Genomic DNA, 21,786 nt, shown 5'->3' with positions numbered 1-21,786 from the left:
TGTCTGCAAAACAACTGATAAATGTTACAGATTACTGCAACAAGGCAGTGGCATAAGAGTTGATTTAATAACGCTTGATTGTCTCAGACATCCAGGCTCTATGTCTGGCTGATATTTGCCATGTTTGCTGATTCCTGGTCATCCAAGGTCTAAGGTAGCTTATGTCAGTGGTGTGATTAGAGATGGGCTTGAGTTCAATTAAAGCAACAGAACAGAAATGTTAAATCAAGCAATGACATATTTACTGTTATTTATTGCAGAGGAAAACTGTGAAATATGTGCAAAAGTATTGGTAGCCTGAAGGGGGATTAAAACATTCCTGCATTAAGTAAAAACCAAAACTACTGCAAAGCAGAGTGAGACTTACATCAATGTGCTGAAAGTGAAAAGTGAAAGTTGTTTCTGTTTTGTATATATCATAATCCCACAAAAAGTACCTAACCCCCCCCCCCCCCCCCCCCCATTCCTTCTGAGTGTGGTGGTGAATAATGTAACACATGTCTTGTCTTGACAAGACATGTGTTACATTGTGTTACTTGTCTTGTCTACACTGACATAGATATTGATCATTTGTATAGTGAACAGACCTCAGCAATTTGGGGCAAAGAAAATGTTTTTGTCAGACTCATTGCAAATGCTGAGTTGTAGTTCTACAGATGTTGTATCAATCACGTGAAAGACAAACACGCTGCATTTTATTTGAATACACTATTTCACAACTCACTTGCCATATTAAATAAAAATATATTTAAGGTAAAGTTTGCTTTTAAGGTCTGGTGTGAGAGTTCTTCTTACAGTTGCTGTAAGAAGAACTGTTGCTTCAGCTACTTCTTTTCCTTTCTTTTGTCTGAGACTGAAATATTTTGGCTACAGCTAATCAAAATGTAGGCCAGTGTCAATGTGAGACAGTGGATATGCTTTGCAGTCCCACGCAAAGTTGGTAATCCTCCACCATCTGGTACACTTGCGACCCCTGGTGTCTAACAGTGGTAATTAATAAATAACCGACGTGTATTAGTATTTTGAATGTGTTTTACTGCTTAAAATGCAGTAATTGATACTAAAGACTCATAAATTTTGCAGATTCTGGTTGATTAGACCTGCAAACTTGTCTATGAAGTAAAATAAGTTAAATCAAAGACTGGACGTGACACTCTGTAAAGTTAGTTGTTTCTCTTGTATTGATTTACGTCAGTTGATAAAATGATGACAGACCAAGAGTTTTGAATGATGATGCGTTTTTTAATGTTATCATTTCATTTAAGATTCTATTCCTTTAATTGACGTGACCTTCATAGCTGCACGAGTAGCACCAATATGTTACTCACTGCACACTATAAATAATAGTAGCGACAACATGCTGTCGAAGAATCCGCTGTAAACACGTTCCCCTGGGTGCCCATCGCGTAGTACAGTATAAAGACCAGCAGACTGCTGTACTTTGTTTATGTCTGAATGTGGGTGCTGTAAGTAATTGAGTTTTCCGTGGGATGAAAATCCCACCGTAAGCCTTTTGCAAATCTTCCCCGGACAGACATTTTTATGTGGCGCTGCATCACAAAGAAGTCTAGAAAATCGCATTCTCTAACAAGCCTAGTTCAACACCACCACATCAAGTTCAACACGCACTGCCTGTCAGCTGGGCTCTCTCCCAGCAGCAGACAGTCGACCCTCCCTCCCCCCCACTCCCCCTGCAGAACACACACACACAAATCTAGAAGACAAGTGGAGCGCGATGGTGGGCTTATCTGAAAATTGGCAACATCAAACTTCCCCGAGGATGCAGCTGCAACACTGTTGCAGGATCTACTTCAATGATGTAGGAGTCACAGAATATAGAATAAAAATCAATATCCAAAAAGAAAAACAAACAAACAAAAAGGGAAAAAAAAATCAGAAAAGGCCCTTATGGTGACATTTGCTGTCCATCTTATGTCAGCTGTCGGATCGACTTGGTGGCCGGATCTGTGGAGAATCTAAACGCTCCAAATCACGTCTCCCTAAAGAGGCTGCGAAGGGTAATCTGCTCCAATTGATCTGACGCCAGCGTGCAGTCATTTGATTAATCCGCGAGTATTTTCATAACGATGTGAAACACATTTAAATCAACTTTGTGAAGTTCTGACAGTTTTATTGGGGCAGAGCTCTTAAATCACCCCCACATGGTCCTCCGAGGACGACGCTGATTGGTGGAATTAAACGCGATCTGAGGGATATCAGTGCGCGTGCGCACGATTTAGTCCACGCAAAGACTCATGGGAAACGTGAGGGAACTCGAGGTGATTTGAGCGGACTACTTTGTCATTCTTTTTCAGGTTTTACGGGAGGTGTTGCAATTATTTTGTAATTGTTTTTGCAGTGACCTTGGGCCAGATTTTAGTGTATGCAGAGTGCGGGCCACGCTGAAGCCGCTTCACAAATGAAATCTCATATTACGTTTTTAACCTTGTTGCCTTTATTTTATTTTATTTTATTTATTTATTTACAAATTAACAATACCACAGCAAAAATATAAAACATAAAAAATACATTTGGATAGTCACTTTTTTGTGTCTGTGAAAAATGTGTGAACAATATTGTAAGCAATGCAAGCACAAACTATACTGATCATTTGATTAAATGGCCCAACAGATTTAATAAAAAGGTTTAATTAGCGAAGCGGACAGATCACTACTCTGACCCAATTATATATATATATATATATATATATATATATATATATATATATATATATATATATATATATATAATTGTAAAATGTTTTTTTTTCCTATATAAGAAAACCTCATAACTTTTCTATTTAAAAACAGCTCATATATAAAATGACTGAAAAGGGAATACAATTATACACAAAATAATAATTTCAAAATAAAAATTTAATATTTCAGTAAATGTCAGAAGCAAATAAAATAACCCCTTCATCATAAACTTTTCTGACTGTGTATATTGTGACGATAATTATTTCTAAAAGTTTTAAAATATTCCATAAATATGTGTCTAATTAACGGCCAGTGTTTGAGATTTTTGTTTTATTGAGATAAAATAATAGTAATGATTGATCATGATTAAATATAGTCGAAATGATAATTAATCGTACAACTAAGTATTTAAATATATATATTTATTTCAATAACAAAATTGTATATATTATTATTATTATTATTATTATTATTATTATTTGAACTTCTTAAATGAAAATGCAATGGAATGTGTCCAGTGTGTGTCCGTGGTCATGCAGTAGAGTGTGTGTGTGATTGTGCCTGGATGGTCTCAGTAGCGGAGGTCTGCTCTCTAGAGAGCAAAACAACCGACTGGCCGCTCTCTGCCTTCAGAGCTCGTCGCTGCTTGATTGACATCCACGTTTGGCCACTCAAATGAAAGAATCACAGTCCCGCATTACTATTGGTTAAGCGCTCCAGCTCCTGCAGTTCGTCTTAGCCAATCACAATGCGGAACTCGCTTCGGAAATTGTGATAGCTTTTCTGGCAGACTCTGTGGCGCCCCGCAGCGGGGACATATGGAAGCAATTTTACATCAGTCTGTTCTCTGTAAATTAAGTTGTAATAATGAAAAATGCATTGCTCTACCCAGCTCTTTATTTCTTTTTCCTTTTCAGTACAGGTTTTTTTTTAGTGCTGCTGGACTGAGCGCTCTTTGCTACATTAAGTGACCCAGTGGTCTGCCAGAAACTGACTGAGTTATGCTCCAAGTTAGTGGTGTTTAGGCTTTATACCACGGGCAATATAATAATCTCTTATTCAAATTATTATAGGGCTGCAACTGGTCATTGGCACACTTATCTGTGCATGACAAAATAATTCTAACTGTTTATTTCCACGTGCATTGATTCAGTTTTATTTTATTGTAAATTTGATTTACAATGAAATAAAACTCAGTGTTTATTTATTTTAAAAAGAAAGAAAGAGAAGAAAAACAACCCTCACCACGTGAGGGCGCTGCTGTCCAGATTTTTGCCTCCACCTGGCCAGTAGGTAATTCACTTCTCATTGTGCTCACTAATTGAAGTATGGCATAAGTCTTTCTGTTTAATCGAACGGACAAATAATTATGATCACTTTACATTTCACTCCCAGTTCAAATTGATCAAACTGCTTTAACTACTAATTCAGATTTCTCCCTTGCGCTGTCCTCCCTCCTTTCCAGTGTCTCCAGAGTCAAGAGGCTGAGGGGCCAGCAGCGGGGCGAGGCACTGACAGTTTTTTTCAGCATGAGAAGCAGTTGTGGACTTGATGTCAAAGTCAGAGATGGCTGCTCTGATAAAGTTAGTCTGGCTCGGCGAGATTGGCATCCTTCTCCATGGAAAAGAAAACAGAAAGGCCCTACATAAACAGAGGAAAATGGCCCTGGCCGAGCATGAAAACAGCCCTCTGTGATGTGACCTGGAAAATCTGGAGCGATATCAGCTCAGCTGTATGTTGCACAAAACCAGAGTGTACCTGCATGTGCAGCACTATCAAGATTCAAATGTAGCATTAAAGAAGAAACTCGTATAGGGTAAAGCTTTTATTATTCATGATATACTGTGGTATATCATGCATGTGCCAGCGTACAGGATGTGTGCTATCTTCAGGCCTGTTGTGCACCTCTGTCTTTTTCAGTGCATGAAGGAAACCGCCTTGCAGTTGGTTCTGTTCCTGTAGCTATTGTGTCTGTTTCACTAATGGACTCCTCTCACCCTGTCTCCTTTTCCTCTCTCTTTCTTCCCATCCTTTTCTTCCATATCATATCCATGTATTCCCCCCGGGGCTGATTAAAAGGCTTTCTAGCTGGGGTGCAGGGAGAAGAGATGCAGGGGGGTGGTTTGTGGAGAAGAGTGGTCCTTATTACCCCATATGTCTGGACAGGAGAGTGTGGAGTGGAGGTCCTCTTCCAGTTAATCAATAGAGATACCGTCGTTTTACAGTGTCTGTGTCTCTCTTTCTTTCTCTCTCGCTCTTTCCCTGTCTCCTCTTTTCTCCACCCTCTGACTCTCCCATTAGAGATAATGTGTCTGCTATTGATACTGTAAGGTCTGGGAACTGTGACAGAAATACAATTCTGCTCCGTGAGGCCGAGTTCCACGTCAAAACTCTGTGGTCAACAAAGCAACCTGAGTCATCGACTTGGTGTTTAACCTGGCTGACTGCGTGTTCCATCCTTTGATTGTTGGCCATTCATTATAGGATTCACCACTGAATCAGTTTAGCACTCCATCGTCTTCAATATCTTTGGTAATTACTGGTAAATATGAAGGCTTTTGAAGCGTATAGAGATTCCCACGGTTTGCTAACAATCAGTATAATTAATATATTGGAATTATTTTGAATTTAATGGGATGTTTTCTGTGTAAGGTAGCAAAAAAATGTATACAATACCCAGAAACGAATATGTGTACAATGATTTTTTTTCTCATAATCACTGATTTTTAGAACCACAGACTCACTTCTGTGAGTGATTTCATTACACCGGAGAGGGAAAAGAGCAAAATGATGGGGAAACTGAGCGACCACAGTCGTGTCACAGTGAAAGTGATCACGTTATGGTGGGTTTTTTAAGCATCTTTTCCCACTGAAAAGCACAAAGGAAAAACTAAAACATTGGTTGATTCATGGATGAGAGGCCTCGACATTCAAAACTGTGTATGAAAATAATTCTCCAGAGAATCAATTAGCTCGTGAGACAAGACTGACTGGAACAGACCATTGTTTACTAGAATGGGGTTGTATCTCTGTCTCCCTCAGCTCCCCGGGGGTCATGTGGGTATGCCTCTGCATGGCCGCAGGGCTTCAGACGGAGAGCCGGAATCTTCTGAGAGATGCCAGGGTTCGCAGTGGGGAGAATGACTTCTGACCTCTCAGACTCTGTAACCCCTGGGGTCATAGATCTGGGGGCTCGCGCAACGGGGAAAGGTTGTAATTGATGTGGGGAGGGAGGGAGAAAGGCCTGTAGGGGTTGCTGGAAGCAGAGAGGGCGGGAGGGATGGATGGAGGGGAAACCTGAGGCCCCAGTGAGAGGTGGGAGTGTGAGAGTTGATGAAGGCTCTGGTCTGTGTCCACGGGTCTATGGTGCTGGTCTGGATCCCACGAAAGGGAGCGGCTGAGATGATAGCAGGCCGTCCAAACCACAGGCAAATCTAACTAGTTGGACTGACTGCTTAACTGAAAAGGAATGAGGAAAAACAATATTATATTATTCAAAAATATTATTCTATGTATTATACTGTAGTGGTTGTACTTGGCACACACACACACACACACACTGAGGCATTTTGTCATGATTTAAGTATATAATGCACAGCAAAGACTAAATAACCTAAGGGGTTTCCACTTTCTGCCACATTCTGCTGCAATCATCTAATGCGCAGCTGCACTCTCTTAAGCCTCCTTTCACTGCGAGTTTTGCCAAACAAGTATTACTGTTTTGATAACACTGATTTGTCCATATACAGCCATGCGGCTAAATCTGTGTTCCCCTTTGAGGTAGATGTCAAATAATTGAAGTCTTTGCTATGTTTTTGGCAGAAAGTCACAGTTGCTCTTTCTTTAGCTGAAGGGTCAAAGGTCAAGCTGAATTGCTGGGGTCTGGAGAAGAAGGGCGGGCCAGGGAGCCAATGGCTGACAGATGTTTACAGAGGCCTGACTGCACTTCTGTGACCATAAGAAGGGAGTAAGATTTCGTGCCTGTGCTATACCCAACCACTGCCACCAAAAAGTCCTGGTCCACCACATTGGCAGCTGCAAGGGACTTTGGTAAATGCTTGATTTCTGGATCTTACCCTGGTTCTGTCCCACAAACCGAGTAGCTTGTGTGTGTGGGCCCTTTATACCATCCATTCCATCAATTTCTACCCACCCCAGCATGGCCTGGTTCCCTGACTGCCTCCCTTTCACAAGATTCCTCAGTTCTCCGTTTTCTAGCGGGCTGCTCTCGAGTTACTGGCAACACGGCGCAGATCGTGTCAAAGTTGTTATTTTAGAGTGGGGAGAGGGAAAATGTGTACAATGTTTGTGAGAGATTCAGAGTTTCCTGTCCACATCATAGCACTCTTGAGGATTCTAGTCCTGTCACGGTGTCAAACATAAACATGTCCTCCCGTAGCTATAAACACACGGTCAGAGAATATCATTTAGAAGTGCGATGGTAAAGGCAGCAAATCGACTGTGTGCTTTGGGTTGCTAGTCGTCCTTAAATATTGTGGAATCCATAATACCCAAACTCCTTAGAGAGTAAAACTTTTACAGGCCCCATTCGGACCATTTTTTGTTTTGTTTCTTTTTTTCCCTTTATAATCCTTCACCTCTGATGACACGTTTTCCAACGGCAGTTTTTTTTTGGGGGGAGGGGGTTCATTGGAACAAACTCAGCTAAACTTTGATGAATTAACCTTAAATCGACCGGGACTTATATGGAGCATATGAAGCAGCGTTTAGCAAGCGCACATATTAATGATAATGACGACCCCTTGATTTTCCATGCTTGACTAGGAGAAAACAGTTGGTGTTATAAGGGGAAAAACAATTTGGCTCGAAAACCAAGATCCTCGCTCCAAGACCGCTGCTTCATTAGGCCACTGAGACAGTATAGTTTGCACTTTCCAATCTCTGCATTTTGGGGTGGAAAAATAGCAAAACAAACACACAAACAAAACCTCACTGGAAAATATAACCACAGCCCTGTCTGCAGCAAGCCAGATCAGCTTAATTCAGTGCTTACACTGCTGCTTTGTGTGATGCATTCAAAACTGATTCGAATTTCTTCTCGCAGAAATGGCAAAAAAAAAACCCCAAAAAACAGGACCCCACAGGATATGCTGCAAAGTGAAACGAAGTGGAAAGACCTCCATAGAAAGTGATGAAACCTATGATGAAAACATAATTGTACTAAAACACCTGGAAATGATTGAAGTGGATAAAAATGGTGAAAGGTGTTGGAGAGTTTGGAGAAAAAAAATTAAATTAAACAGAGACTAAAACTTCAAACATATTCATTTGCAGTTGCTACATGATAGCCTACAAAAGCGTACCCCTCCTCTCTTGTTTAAAGCATCTGATCCCCATAGCTAATATCCATGATAGAGCACTCTCTGTGTCTCTTTGGCCTTCATGGGTGACACCGATGTGGGAGGGGGAAGTCAAGGACGTGTATGTGCTGCAGACATGGTGCCGGTTTCACAGAGCTGTGACCGGCAGAGTGTAACGCTGATGAGGACTTCATCGTATCTGCAGGGTTTACGATGGGGGTGCTGAGACAGTGGCCCCTATCCTTCACAGATCTCTCAACCCCACTTTGCTGTCTCTAGACCTTTTCCTTCTTCTTCCTCAATTTCTTGTCCATCTGCTTTCATTCACTTAGACTACACACCACTACTCAAACTGAGTCATTTATACTGGTTTCATTACGGTTTTAATGATGCAACTGATATACAAAGGTTGTTTTTTTCTTGAATTCAGAATCACTACTGTGTGCATACGTTAAATGCAAGCATGCACACGGCAGCCATATATTCACAGCATTTACGCTCCCGTATATGCTCTTCATGGAGTGTGTTTTAGCCCATCTTTGTTTGTGAATGGTATTGGAGGAGCTCCTAAAGAGAGACGGAGAGCGAATAAATGGAGGATTTTCAGCTTGTTAAACGGGGCATTAGAGGGCTTGTGACTGGGAGTTGTAGGCTATAAAACTGAACAGTTCGGCGGCATTCATGTTTTAGTGCATTGGCTCATGGGCTGACAGCTTTGCTGTCATGGTGTCGTTGTGGGCCATGTCTCGGGGCATGCTTTACGCTTCTTATTTGGCACAGGGGCACTTTCAGGACACACCGGAGGCAGATTTAGGGACAGACCAAGCTCCACGCGTAGTCTAGGTTCCCTCCACCACATCCAAGTGAAATAAAACAGTGAATGGAGAAGGAATGTAACACATTTATTTCACTCTTGTAGTTCGTTAATGCCTTGGAGACTGCGTGTCTCAGTATGTCTTGTGTTTTTATTTACCTCTATGCTGTCCCTGGTTTGAGGCTTCCAAACCAGATGTAAAGTTAATTGGGTTAGTGCTAGATATGATTTACCATTGAGGTTTCTAAGAAACAAGCAGACATGTGTTTGAAATCTTCACATCTAAGTTCTGTACAAATGCAGAGGCATACACGTTGATCCTTCATGCATGCACACACACATTTGTTATTTTTCTCTATGCCTGGATGTAATTTTAGAGGAGCTTAAATGATCTAGGCAGCCATAATGATGTCCGCATGCTGACATATTTTCATATTTTCAGTGAAGTATTCCTCTTGTCTGTTCTCCATATAGCACCAAGCCATCTGGAATAACAATATCACTTTAAGCTGCAGATCCAAGGAGGAAAAACAGATGAGGCAAAGAAAAGAAATGAAGAAAAGAGCAGAAAAACCCAGTACAAATGGCTCACTTCTCTTTGCTTGCATTTGTGGTCGAACATTTCATTCCCACTCAACAGTTCTCACATGAAATAATCAGGTTTTTTTATACTCTATAAAACATCACCATAGGAGTACGAATTTAAAGCTATCATCTTGATTTGGTAAGACGATAGCTTACTAATAAAAGCAACACATCAGCAGCAAGAAGTGCTTTTGTGAGATGTAAGTGTGAGCAACCATTTGGAGCCCTCTAAGCGTTCATGCTAGGCACTCCAGGAATCTGTGGGCTGTCATGGTGTATGAGCAGCCTCCTGGGTGCTTTTGCCAATGGACTAAACCGTCAACAGGGAAGAAATCGCAGAGGCGAGGATATTCAGAAGAGCGAGCTGATCTCATCAAAGAACATCTGCATGCCTCGGTTTGATCGGCGCGAACCAAAGATCAGCAGGGTTGCACAAAGATCAGTAAAAAAAGATTTAATGATTCAGAAGATTCTTTGACTGGAATTTATATTTAAGATTTACAACAACACAACGAAGCTGACAAAGATAATAAACTGATACCGTTTGCTGACACAGTCCCTAAAATGTCACCCAGACATGTTATTCTTTAATCTGCGTTGCTTCAGTGTGCCTCCTTTGATTTTTCTCCACAGCCTTTAAAACTGTTGCCTTTTGACCCCAATATAGAAAACCAGCCACAAGCCAGAGAGTAATTTGCTCTCAGACAGTACATGTGAGGAAAGAAAGGGATTTCCTCTTTGAGATGATACAGTCATCTGTCATAATAGCTGTCACAGTGGTACGGTTCAACAGTTCCCATTCTCTGTTTGCTGTGTCTGAGCAGCATGTCTGCCTTTGTGAACACAAGTCTAATTTCCTGAAATGGAGAATACTGCTGCCTAACTTCAAGTATAAGAATTTTTCAAAAATCTAAAACAACCTTTATTAAACATATATTGACAATCTTATATATACCAGTACAGGAGTACTATCAGAAACAAGTTCTTAAATATCAATAAACTAAGCCTCCATCCTGCATATAATTTAACTGTATACTATTATTAAAGATTTAAAATGTGTCAAATTGAACTCATTTATCTGTCAAAGCTAATTAGACTTCATGTAATAATCTTGTGTGTATTTTTGTGTGTTTAAGTATCTAGTACCTAATGGCGTAAAGTAGAAGTCAAGTCAAATGTATAGTATCTGATAAACATTGAGTAAATGTGTTTATTTGTAACTATATATTTAGAGCAATGCATGTTTGGTCTTCAGCTACAAAACTGACACCTTGATGTCCTTCAGGATTTTTTGGCAGAGAGCCAAATTCTCCCTTTGACTCATTCTTTTCCTCTGACTGTTCTCTTATCTGCTTGCTTGACTGCTGCATAAACCTCTTTTTGTAAAATTGAGGATTTGATTTTGGGAATCCGTTTATGCCTGATACCCTTTGAACAGTTGTAGTAATGAGCAGGTTTTGTGACCTACTGCATGAGTCACCTCAAAGCTCTCAGAGGAATATTGGTAGGTCTGTCTTGTTTGGGAACATTCAGTATTGTTCTAAGTTTTACCAATTGTAGATAAAGTCTCTCACAGCAAAACTGCCAAGTCCCAGAGCTTCAGAAACAGCAACCTTTCACCCTCTGCCTCTTTCTTCTAGGATATCTTCTGATTTTTTATTTTTTTATTTTTGCATCATTGTGTGTTATTCATGATACCTTACAGCTTACCTCATACTGCTTGATTTGATTAAACAGGGTTGGTAGTAATCAGGTCTGGGTGCGTCCAGCCCATCTTCAATCAATATCAATGTGTTTGGGTTGTTTGATTTATTAAATAATAGGAGGGGTGAGGTAGGACATTTCTGCACAGGCAGATATGCTTTTCTATAACCATTTTCCTTTATATATCTTTATTATTTGCAACTTTTTGTTTCATTTTTTCATATTTGATCTGGTACAGTTTAGTATGAGATACACACAAAAAATAGAAGATATCTATTTGGAGTGAAAATCTTTTCCACAGCACTTCAAATGTAAACATTATAAAATAAAGCAGTAAGTAGTACTTTGATGGTGCTCTTCGCACAGACGGAGCTCATTTTCACTGCTTTTTAAGGTTTGGGAAATTTTAGCTATTACAAAAAAGCAGATTTGTTATTTTTAATGCTGATTTTCTTTTTACCATCCTGGCTGTGAAATATGAAACTAATGTAAACTACACAATATACTGGAGATCTCTTGTTATAACACATGCATAATCATGAGAATACAGTGATTGACACGCACTGTGTTCACATCCAAATCAGACCCTGATTTTTCCCACAGAGAATGAGTGAGAGCAAAATGCAAGCGCCCACAGCTCGTTACTTTATCTACTCGAAGAGCTGCTTTGTGCTGTGTAAACCAATAGAGATGGATAAAGTAAATCATACACACAAGAGCCAGAAGTGTTTTCCAGTTGACAGCCACTTCATCATTATTTACAAGATGGGCCTTTGTCCTCTTTGTTTTAGTGACCATGTTAAATTAGCTCTGAACAGATGGGTGCTGTCTTGTTGCCAAGACATCTCTGTGCTATGTGTGTGTGCGCGCATGTGTGTATGCGCCAAGGTAAACAAGACAGAGTCTTTTCGTGCACTGATCTTCATCTATGCTGTGCGTGTTTATGCATGTGCCTAATTGCAGCCATGATTGTGTATGCGCAAATCTGCCTTTCCTGCGTATGAACATATGTGTGTGTGTGTGTGTTCTAGTGCACAGATGCCACAGGGTTGTTACCCTGCCAGTAACAAGGACTTTTGGGGTGCAAATTTGAGGGGAGGACAGCCAGAGGATTGGCAAGGCCATGAGGTACAATCCACAGGGAGTCAAGTTTTGTGTTTCAGTGATCTGCATACACTGAGGTAAACAACTGTATGTGTGCTTTTAGGAATCGAAAGGTGTTGATGCCATGTCATTTCCATAGTCTCATTGAAATATAACATGCATGTGTATGTGTGTGTGTTTTTTGTCACACACACAGACACAAGTTTTCTATCCATGTTCCGAACCTGATCTTGGATGATGTCATATGCAGCTGCTGCGTGGCTGACAGACAGTTTCCGCACCACAACATGAGGCCCTATGGTCTCCTTGTCAGGCCGATTGACAGGTGAATGACACCAATGAGAGCCAGCCGTCCCTCCCCCTAGGAGCCAAGCACTGAGTGACAGCCAGTAAACAGCCAGAAAGAGCTTCTCTGAACCTGAAAGTAATCTCTTTTTAACTCACTCGCTTTTTTCTTTTTCTTTTTTTCTGCACTGCGCTTCACTCTTTCTCCTTCTTGGCCTCCCCTTCCCTTTGCCTCACTTTGACTTTCTCCAGTCATCTCAGCCTCTTTTCAAAAAAGTCTCGCTCTTTTACGCTCTCTGTGGATATTTTTCGCTTCCACTGAGGGCCTCTGTCTTTTTTCACTGTCTCTCCACCTCCCCTCTTTTTCTCCCTTTCACTCTGTCTGTCACTGCTCTGTGCTGCTTTCTCTCACTTTGTCACTGAGTCTTAAGGAGCTGTTTGACTGCCTCTCAGTTGTGCCTCTCACTCAAAACTGGGATGAAAAGTGTTTTTAGACTAAGCCTAAATAGGCAGTGAACTGTATGAGAAGGAGTTCAGTTTGTTTATTTGGGAGTGTTTGTGCGTGTGCGTGAGAAAGACAGACAGACTGGGTGGCATTCCTCATGTCGAACAGTTTATTGTGGGCATAAACTCTTCTCTCCTCTCCTCTCCTCTCCTCTCCTCTCCTCTCCTCTCCTCTCCTCTCCTCTCCTCTCCTCTTCTCTTCTCAGCACAAATTGTCCAGTTGTCGAGATTTTATTAGAGCTTCACATTTTGAAAACATTACATGGATGGATTACTTTGATGCTCAGTTTGCATTAGGAAGTCCTCCAGTGAGTATCTCCACCCTTACCCTCTGGACCTTGACTACACGGCCCTTTCTCCCAGCAGACCGGCGGTGAGCCCACCCAAGTGCCTCTCTGCCTGGCATTTTGCCCGAGGCCCACACTCCCATCTGGCCCCGTAGCATCAGGCCCATTGCCCCAGCCCCCTTTGCACCAGTTGACCCCCTCACCTCTTGACCCACTGTCCCACGCTCCCTCTGGCTTCTTTGCCACCTCGGCCAACCTCCACCACCCACACAGGCCTTCAGACTTTTAAAATGCACAGAGAAAACTCAGGGAAGCTTGTTTTACACATGAGCAGTGTAGATCTTTATACCTTGACTTCATATTATGGGTTTGTATACATATATAAAGATATATCTTGGTATTATTGGATAAGAAGCTTGTTAAATCTGTTTCCCCTTTCTATCTAGCTACTCTCCTCTTATTACCAACTCTCCCTCAATTCTGCCTCCCAACCTCTTTATCACAGCATGTTTCTGCCTTATTTGTCTATCACATCCATTCAATCCATCTTCATCTGCGTGGCATCTCACTTGCTCAGTCACTCAATCTCCTTGCTTTGCAAGTGTTGATGCTGTCTCCCAGTAAATCTCGCGCTGTCTGTTTCTGTCTTCTTCTTTGTTGTTTTGCTCTGTGTGCCTTTCTTTTTTGCCTTATGAGAAACTCTTAAGGGTCTTTGTTGTGAGCTCAAGTCACTTCCATGGTGATCAGCATTGACTGACAGCTCTTAAAGAAATCTCTTCATTGCAGGAGCCAGGGAAGGCATGAAGGAATGCGTATGCGTGTATGCAAAACAGATTTGTTTGTGGCTGCGTTTTACGTCTGAGCGTGTGCAAAACTGCATGTGCAAGCTCTCTCTGCTCACCAGTGTCCATCCTCTTTTGGCTTAGTTTTTCTCGCACAAGGGTTAATGCGATGTTTATCTTAGAAAAATAAAGTGGAACAGAGTCGGTTTAATCCATGCAATCAGCGCTGAGCCCTCTATGGTTCTGCAGGTTTGTTTGTTTATCCTCCGAGTTTCCTTTGAACCCTCGTCCCCAAACACACACAGATATACAGTATATGAACTTATATAACCCAAGAGAAAGAACCACAGAAGAGACATGCAGGAAAAAAATCTAATTAATGTAAAAAAAAAAAAAACACCCCAAATTTTATCTGATGATGGGGTTCATCCAAAGTTACGGTTACAGTATGTCACCACGTAGCTTTTGTGGCTATGGTTATTTCAGTCATCCAAAAAGAAAACCCTGCAGGCACTATCTGGGAAATCTGACTAAGTCAAACAGAAGGAAGCTTTTATGTGAGTATTTTGTAGCAATTATTTCAGCCTTCGAAACGCTCAGAACAGCAAAAGACTATGCCCCGCACTTTATGCACTTTATCTTGGCTGGCCTCATTTTTCTATGTCAGCCATTAAAGCCAAATATCTGAGTGGTGATTTTAATCAAAATGATAACATCAAGTGCTTTTTGGAATGGAAAACAGAGTTGCTGAAATGAAAGGCTGCACCATAACTGCCTTAAGTGGTCTGAGTGATAATAGGAGGCAGGACAAGACACGGTCAGAGGTTGACCTTTTAACTGACAGGAACCCTGTGGTTTGATGGACAAATGCGATGAACCTGAGGGATCAACAATTTCGATCTGAGTTTCGAACCTGTTTCATTTTCCATGTTTTTCCGGGTCTGTGCTACGTCTTGAAGATGGAAATATGTGTCTGTGCACCTCATATCAACCCAAGTTAAACATCAGCACCGTGGCACTGTGAAACTCAAGGCCGTACAACAACACGAGCCATAGACATTCCATAGCACCCAGTGAGAGGGCTTGAACTATTGCAAAAACATTCACATACAGGGAAACCCCAGGAAATACAGAAATATGGCATTTGATATTTTAAAGAACATTACTTTAGAAGTAATTGGAAATCAAATCAAGTCTTTGCTTTCTCTGACTTGAAGCTTGCAAAACCGCATTACCAAAATACCCAAATGCCGAAAGAGAAGATTGTTTTGCGGCGAAAGGCTGACAATCAAAGTGGTCAAATGTCTTAGAAAAGCAGCAGGGAAAACCATCTTAAACTGTCAGAGGTTACGGCACACAGCACATGTGGTCATTCATTTCAGTGTTTTAGTTTTCAGTGGGAACCTCCATAATTTAGAAGTAATGAAGGGAGAGAACGCAGATGGGCAAGCAAGCAAATGAGAAATGTAGTCCCGTGTACTTTATATTTTAAGACTCCCCTTGTTATTGTGAAGTGTTTTTGAAGTTGGTCGGCATTCTTTGAAAAAAAAATAAAAAAATCCGGCACTGTAATTTGGACAGAGATGGAGTGGGAGGCCAAAGAAGAAAAAGATGAGTGTCACAGTTTTTTGAAAGTGACAGGCTGCTGCCCCATCTTGCTGCGCTATCAATCTCTGGGGCATTCTAATTATCCATAATTGGTCATAATTGGATTTAATTGGCTTTGATTGGCTGTAATTGGGCCGATAGGCTAATCTGATTCGAGATCAGAGGACCGGGGGTCCTGTGTGGTTTGCCAGCGAGTATTCTCTTGCCCCTTCACTGAACCAAGATGTTCACATCAAACAGATTTGTTTGTAACACAGCTGATTGCCACCGGTCATCGCTGAGTGGTTTGGGATTTGAACTACACAAGCTTATGTTGTTAGCTACAACTGGCAATCTTGGAGGGGTCATAGGAAATTTATATAGGAAACAAAATAAATTCCTGGGTGTGTGTATACATTGTACTTGTAAGTGCATTCATGCATTCAAACACTAACAAATACCCTCACGAGACAGCCTCCGAGAGAAACTGAAGGGGTGTGAGATGGCAGGCGAGATCATAAGTAAATAGTAATGCAATACAGCACTAATTTGAATCACATTTTCCTGCCCAGAGCTGCTGAATTCCTAATTGTGCATGATGCTGTCCAGAAGTCAGTTTGAATTATAATTTCCTGAACAGAAAGCGAAAAGTGACTCCGCAGCATTTTGATTTGTTCTGATGAGGGACTATGAGAGGAGGAGAGAGCAGGGAGGGGATGTGTTTGTATTGGAGTGAAAAAAAAATCCTGCCCTCTTTTTTCGTTCTCCCTCTCACTGTCTTTTGTTCCTGATCTCGGTCTACCCGGTGGCTTGACAGGCAGATGGAAGCGATTATACTGTAATAATAAACCAAGTGAGGAAACCATGGAAGAGATGAAGGGATGACAGAGGAGGAGGAGGGAGGAGAAAGGGAGATCTTCGGAGCGCTCACGGGCCAGCACACGTGTCGATCGGGCCCGAGAATCAGCGCCCGTGCTCATTTCCATCAAAGTGACGGTTCAGACCCACATCGAAACACCACGAAAGAAATCGAGAGTACCGTCTGATACCCAAGATATGCATCTCCTTTAGCGCAGCTGTGAGATCACACTTCGATCACACTTTGATTAGAATTGATTCAGCGTGTAAATGTTTCGCACTTATCTTGAAAGATGAACTTTGTTCTCTTTGAAGCAAGAAATTCACTTCCCTCCCTTCCAACCTCTCATTTCTCATCAACAGTTCCTGTTTTTTTTTCTTCAGCTTTATGCAGCAATCATGCTCTGACAGTAGCCCTGTCTCTTTGCTGTCTCTCCTGAGTCACAGTGTGTTTAACATCTGCCCCACAGGCTTACACCTCTTGCAGCCTTTCAGCACCCACTGCATCTCCATAGTGCCCTTCCACGGCACCAAAAACACCCCGTATCAACTCCAGCTAGGCTGCTATTCCTGTTCTGCATGGCATCTCTTTTAAACATAGACCAGTCCTCGGTTAATACAATGTGTCAGCCATCACGGGGAGCCCAGCGCGCTGCTTAAATGTCAAACCTTGACCGCAGGACAGATCTGGAAAAAACATGAAGCACCTGCATGAAAAAAGGGCTGTGGGGGTTGTATAATGCTGGCATCAAATGGTGAAAAAGTCTTTGTTAGAAATGGTTAGTGCTCAGGGGGACGGAGGTTGAGTGGGTTAATGTGTAGAGTGTGCTTACGCATGAATGTCAGCATATGTATGTGTGCATGAGGGGCAGCTGGTGTGCGGATGAGGGAGAGCGCCATCATCCAGAGGCACATCGCGCCCTCCCCCTCACCTATAACCTCTCACCTCTCACCCTAACAGCAGCATAGTACGTCTGTTGAAGTAGGCAAGGACTGCTTTCTGCTTGCATCAGCATACTCTGTGTCCTCCACGTTGCCTTTGCAAGCAATGTCTGTGACGAGTGGGTAGTTGGCACATCCTTATTTGCCTGTCTTCCTTGGTTGCTGCAATACCACAGATAGCCTCTGTTTACATGAGCTGTGGAGTCTGCTTTGTAATCGTACTAAGTGCTACAAGGTGTGTTTATCAGTAGTTTTTAGAAGTGCCCATGTGTATCATTTTTTTAAATGAGTCCATGTGAAAAAATTTGGATTTGCCAAAATGGTGTGTGAGCCTAGACGACCAGATGTGGCATGCAAAAGATAAGATCTACACCTGGTAACATTAGCTGTTTGCAACAGTTGAGCTGATACTTGAGAATTTGCTTTGTGTCATAACTGAAAACTCCTTCAACAGAGAAGATTTATCAACAAATGGATAAGAAACACAAAATCACTTTTTCAGTGTTTGAAGACAAGGACAGGGAATGCATAACAATATTAACTGTGCTATTCACACATGGATGCATCACATGGGCTTTGTACTAGGGAGCTTGTGAGTTAGAGAGTGAACAGTCTCTATTTCGATTGCATCTGACATTTGAGTTCCCAAATGCACATCTACTGGGCAAATCATGCAGTGCATATGTGAAAACAGCCGTAGAGAAAGCTGAGATACAATAACTGTTTCAGTTCAATTCAGTTCAGTCGTTTTTTTATTTATATAGTGCTAAATCACAACAACCGTTGCCTCGAGATTATTTTTTTGTAAGATAAAGAAGCTACAATAATAGCAAGAACCCCGCAGCAATCACAGGACCATCTATGAGTAAGCAGTTGGCAACAGTGGGAAGGAAAAACTTCCTTTTAACAGGAAGAAATCTCTGGCAGAACCAGTCTGAAGGCGGGGCAGCCCTCTGTCATGACCAATAAATGTATGTAAATAAACACTTTGATTTATGTATTGACTTAGTTATTTAAAATAATCTGTTTTACCAGGCTGTGAAATCAATTTCCACTTGAAGACAATGGCGTGTAAACATGGTGGGATAATAGCTACAGCAATCAACAAAAGTAACTGTCCTGACCCGCTCAGACTCCCAGGTTCAGGGAGTCACATCAGTCATCACAGTAAAACAGTAATGATTTCACCCAATAGTCCTGTCATGTTTCAACAGGCTGTTTATTAAAAACCCTCGGCCAGCCAGCAACCACACTCGCTCTACTCTCTCAGCTACGGCGCCCAGAAACACTCTCCCACATCACAACCGTCACCTCCAATCTCTGTCTTTTCCCTGTTTTCATGCTACAACTCGTATTTTCCCTCCTGCTGTCCCTGTGGTGGTTTCCTAAGTATGACATCATCACTCAGCGCCTGGGTGAGGGCTCAGTGATCCGTGATGGTCTTCACCCAAGTTTGACTTGTTTGAAAAAAGAAAATTTTTAGAAAGTTTTATGCACGGGTGTTGAGTCACGGACCGTAATCGGTGTGTATTTCTGTCACATCCATCAGCAAGACGTCCCGGACTCAGCTCAAAACAAACACTCTGAAGACCAAACCTCCCATTCAAGATTTGACAGTAACTGGATTTCGGTATGGCTAAAGACAAGAATGGTTTTCCTTTTCCTCAGTTCAATGGCTGTCCGAGTGGCACAAAGTCCATGCTGAGGCAAAACTGCACAGTGCCAGACAAGCACTTCCAGGAAAAGGGTTTCCTTCCGGTTATGGCAGGCCCTCAACTGATTAAAGAGCAGGAGAATAAGGCACACCTGAAAGATACAGCAGCTAATCAGATTGGACTCACGGACACCAACACACAAAAGCGAGTTCATGCAGCGGAAAAGTTAACATGTCCATACACGCTGACAGCACTGGGGAAAGAAACATGTCATCAGCAGAAACATGCATCAAGTACAGAGCCTTTAATCAAGACGGGTGCTTCTCTTGCCAAATGTGTGTCAAAAATGGTTTGTGTGTGTGTGCGTAGGTGTGTTTGTTGTGTGTGGGGCTGGCTGTTCAGCTGAACTTGATTTCCCAATGCCTGCTGCTCCGGATACCACAAAAACATAGCACTGCCTCCATTGTCTGCCTCCCAAGGAATTTCCAAACTCTCCCATTGCTTGATTAGCAGTTCATCCAATCGCGTGATCCTCGCTTGACTGTCAGAGTTTCCCCATGTGGAGAAAAACACATGTTGTTTTAACTATACATGACCCCGAATTACAGAACTTTGGAACAGCGTGATGTCTCATTCCCCCCCACAGATACGTCAAACTACATGGGACAAATCAGGAGTTTCAAGAAGTGGAACGGAAGAAAGTGTTTTCTTTTGCACATTCAACATGATGCATGACCAAGAACACTATTGACGCGTGCCTAGATCCCTACATTTATAAAGCCGCTATCGACTGTTTAGCAACTGTGTCGCCTTAAATGCGAGCGTTTAAGACTAGATTAAGATGACGGAAATGTTTAGCTTTAAAACATGTGTCTTCTCAGCTCTACGATTTCTCCACGTTGCTCTGTTTTAAAGACTTTTTTCTTTCTCTTCCCTAATTGCGATTTACCTCTTCTTTTCAACTCTCAATCGTTCTGTCCCACCAACCATCTGGTGCCCCTTTCCCACTGAGCTTAGTTCACTACTAACAACCCACAGCTGGGCTCGCACACATGCTCACCCACACACACACATTTAGACCCACATTCATTTATTCTAAAGTTAGCAAAGATGGCCAGCAGCAAGTGATTCCCAAATCTATCTCTTAAATGTTTAGCTTAGGAAACAGGATGACCTGAGGGCTGGGGTGGCACAGGGTGATGTTGTCCCGCTGTTACTTAAGGTTTGTTGGAGTTGATCGCTGGCAGATGCTGTTTGTGTAATGGCAGAAGGTCAGAGCAGGGTAAACCAGAGGCGACAGGAGAGCGGCAGATCTGCAGAATGTAGAATAGACTTTGCCACAGAACATAGAGCAGGTCTCTTCAGTCATGAGCTGAGATCCAAACCCTGGTTCCTTCTCCTGTCAGGACCTGAGGCCTGGACACTGTCAGCTTCTGGAGGCACACACACACATAAACAGAAAGTGTAATTTAGCTGACTGAATACTTGTTTGAGGCCTTTCGCACTTCTTAGAGCCATTTCCCCGTATCCAAATCTAACGTGTCATGAGGCTAGAGGATTAATTGTTAATCTTAACAGCCATCATTATCTGGAATAATTTTAAATTCTTTCAGTCTCGCCTTGCCAGCACATGTGGTCTGTCTGTTTGACTGCTGAGGAGATCCAGAACACTTTCTTCCTCCCCAGCTTCACCCGCTTTCTTACACTCACGTTTTTTTGCCTTTCTTTTTTTGCCTTTCTTTAGGACTTTGTCTCCCTCCTCTTGCTTCCTGGAGCTAATTTTCAGAATGATTTCATGGCCGCAGAATGTCCTAATTGCGGAGAGCTGGTCTCCTTCGCTGCGGGGCTACTTTTTAGGCCTAGTAATTCAGCGTGTGTGCGTGTCTGTTTCGGCGCGTTTGTGTGTCTGCAGAAAAAAAGGAGGGAAACTGGGTTTTGGGGTGGGTCACAGAGTTTTAAAGCAGGGGTACCTGTCATTTTGATGGACGTCGGAGGGACCTGACTGCCCTTGCGCCCCTGACCTCCTTCTCCAGCTCTCCACTACGCCAACATCTCACTCTGTCAGACAGTTAAATCCAGGTTGGGGGGGGGATAAGATGTGTGTGACTTTATGTAAGCGGTGCCAAAAAGCAACATAGAACAGGGGCTCCTTTATAGAAAATCGACCTTAAACTCTGCTCATAGTGTCTCAGTCAGTGCCATAAACTATCAGCGGGCTTGTTTTGCATGTTTTGGACAATATTCTGAATTCTCACTTGATAAAATCAAATAAGAAGTCCAACTATTATCTTCTGTTTGTAATTATGTCATTTAGAGGCAAGTTTAAGTATTCAGTTCACTTTTTCCAATCGCTCAGTTTGAAGGTAATGAGTTCTGTCTCGCAGCTTATGCAACAGAGTATGTGCTCGTCCGTGTTTGTTCATGTGTGTGTACTCCGTGTTACACGCCATTATTTACAGACGCTCTTTCTAATTTCACACTTCACACGCTTTCTGTCATCGTCTGGAAATAGAAAAATGAAAAAACAGGCGGCAGCAGTTGATGAAAGTGAAATTGAAAAATGAAACGGAGTCAGGTCGCAGGAAAAGAGAGAGCACGCTGTCGATGGTTTAGCCCCCGGACGCTTGATGGAAACCAATCACCGTGGAAACAGCACAAA

Source organism: Neolamprologus brichardi, chromosome 22, assembly GCF_056152115.1.
Source record: "Neolamprologus brichardi isolate AB-2024 chromosome 22, ASM5615211v1, whole genome shotgun sequence".
NCBI classification, from domain to species: domain Eukaryota; kingdom Metazoa; phylum Chordata; class Actinopteri; order Cichliformes; family Cichlidae; genus Neolamprologus; species Neolamprologus brichardi.
This window is presented reverse-complemented; position numbering follows the sequence as displayed.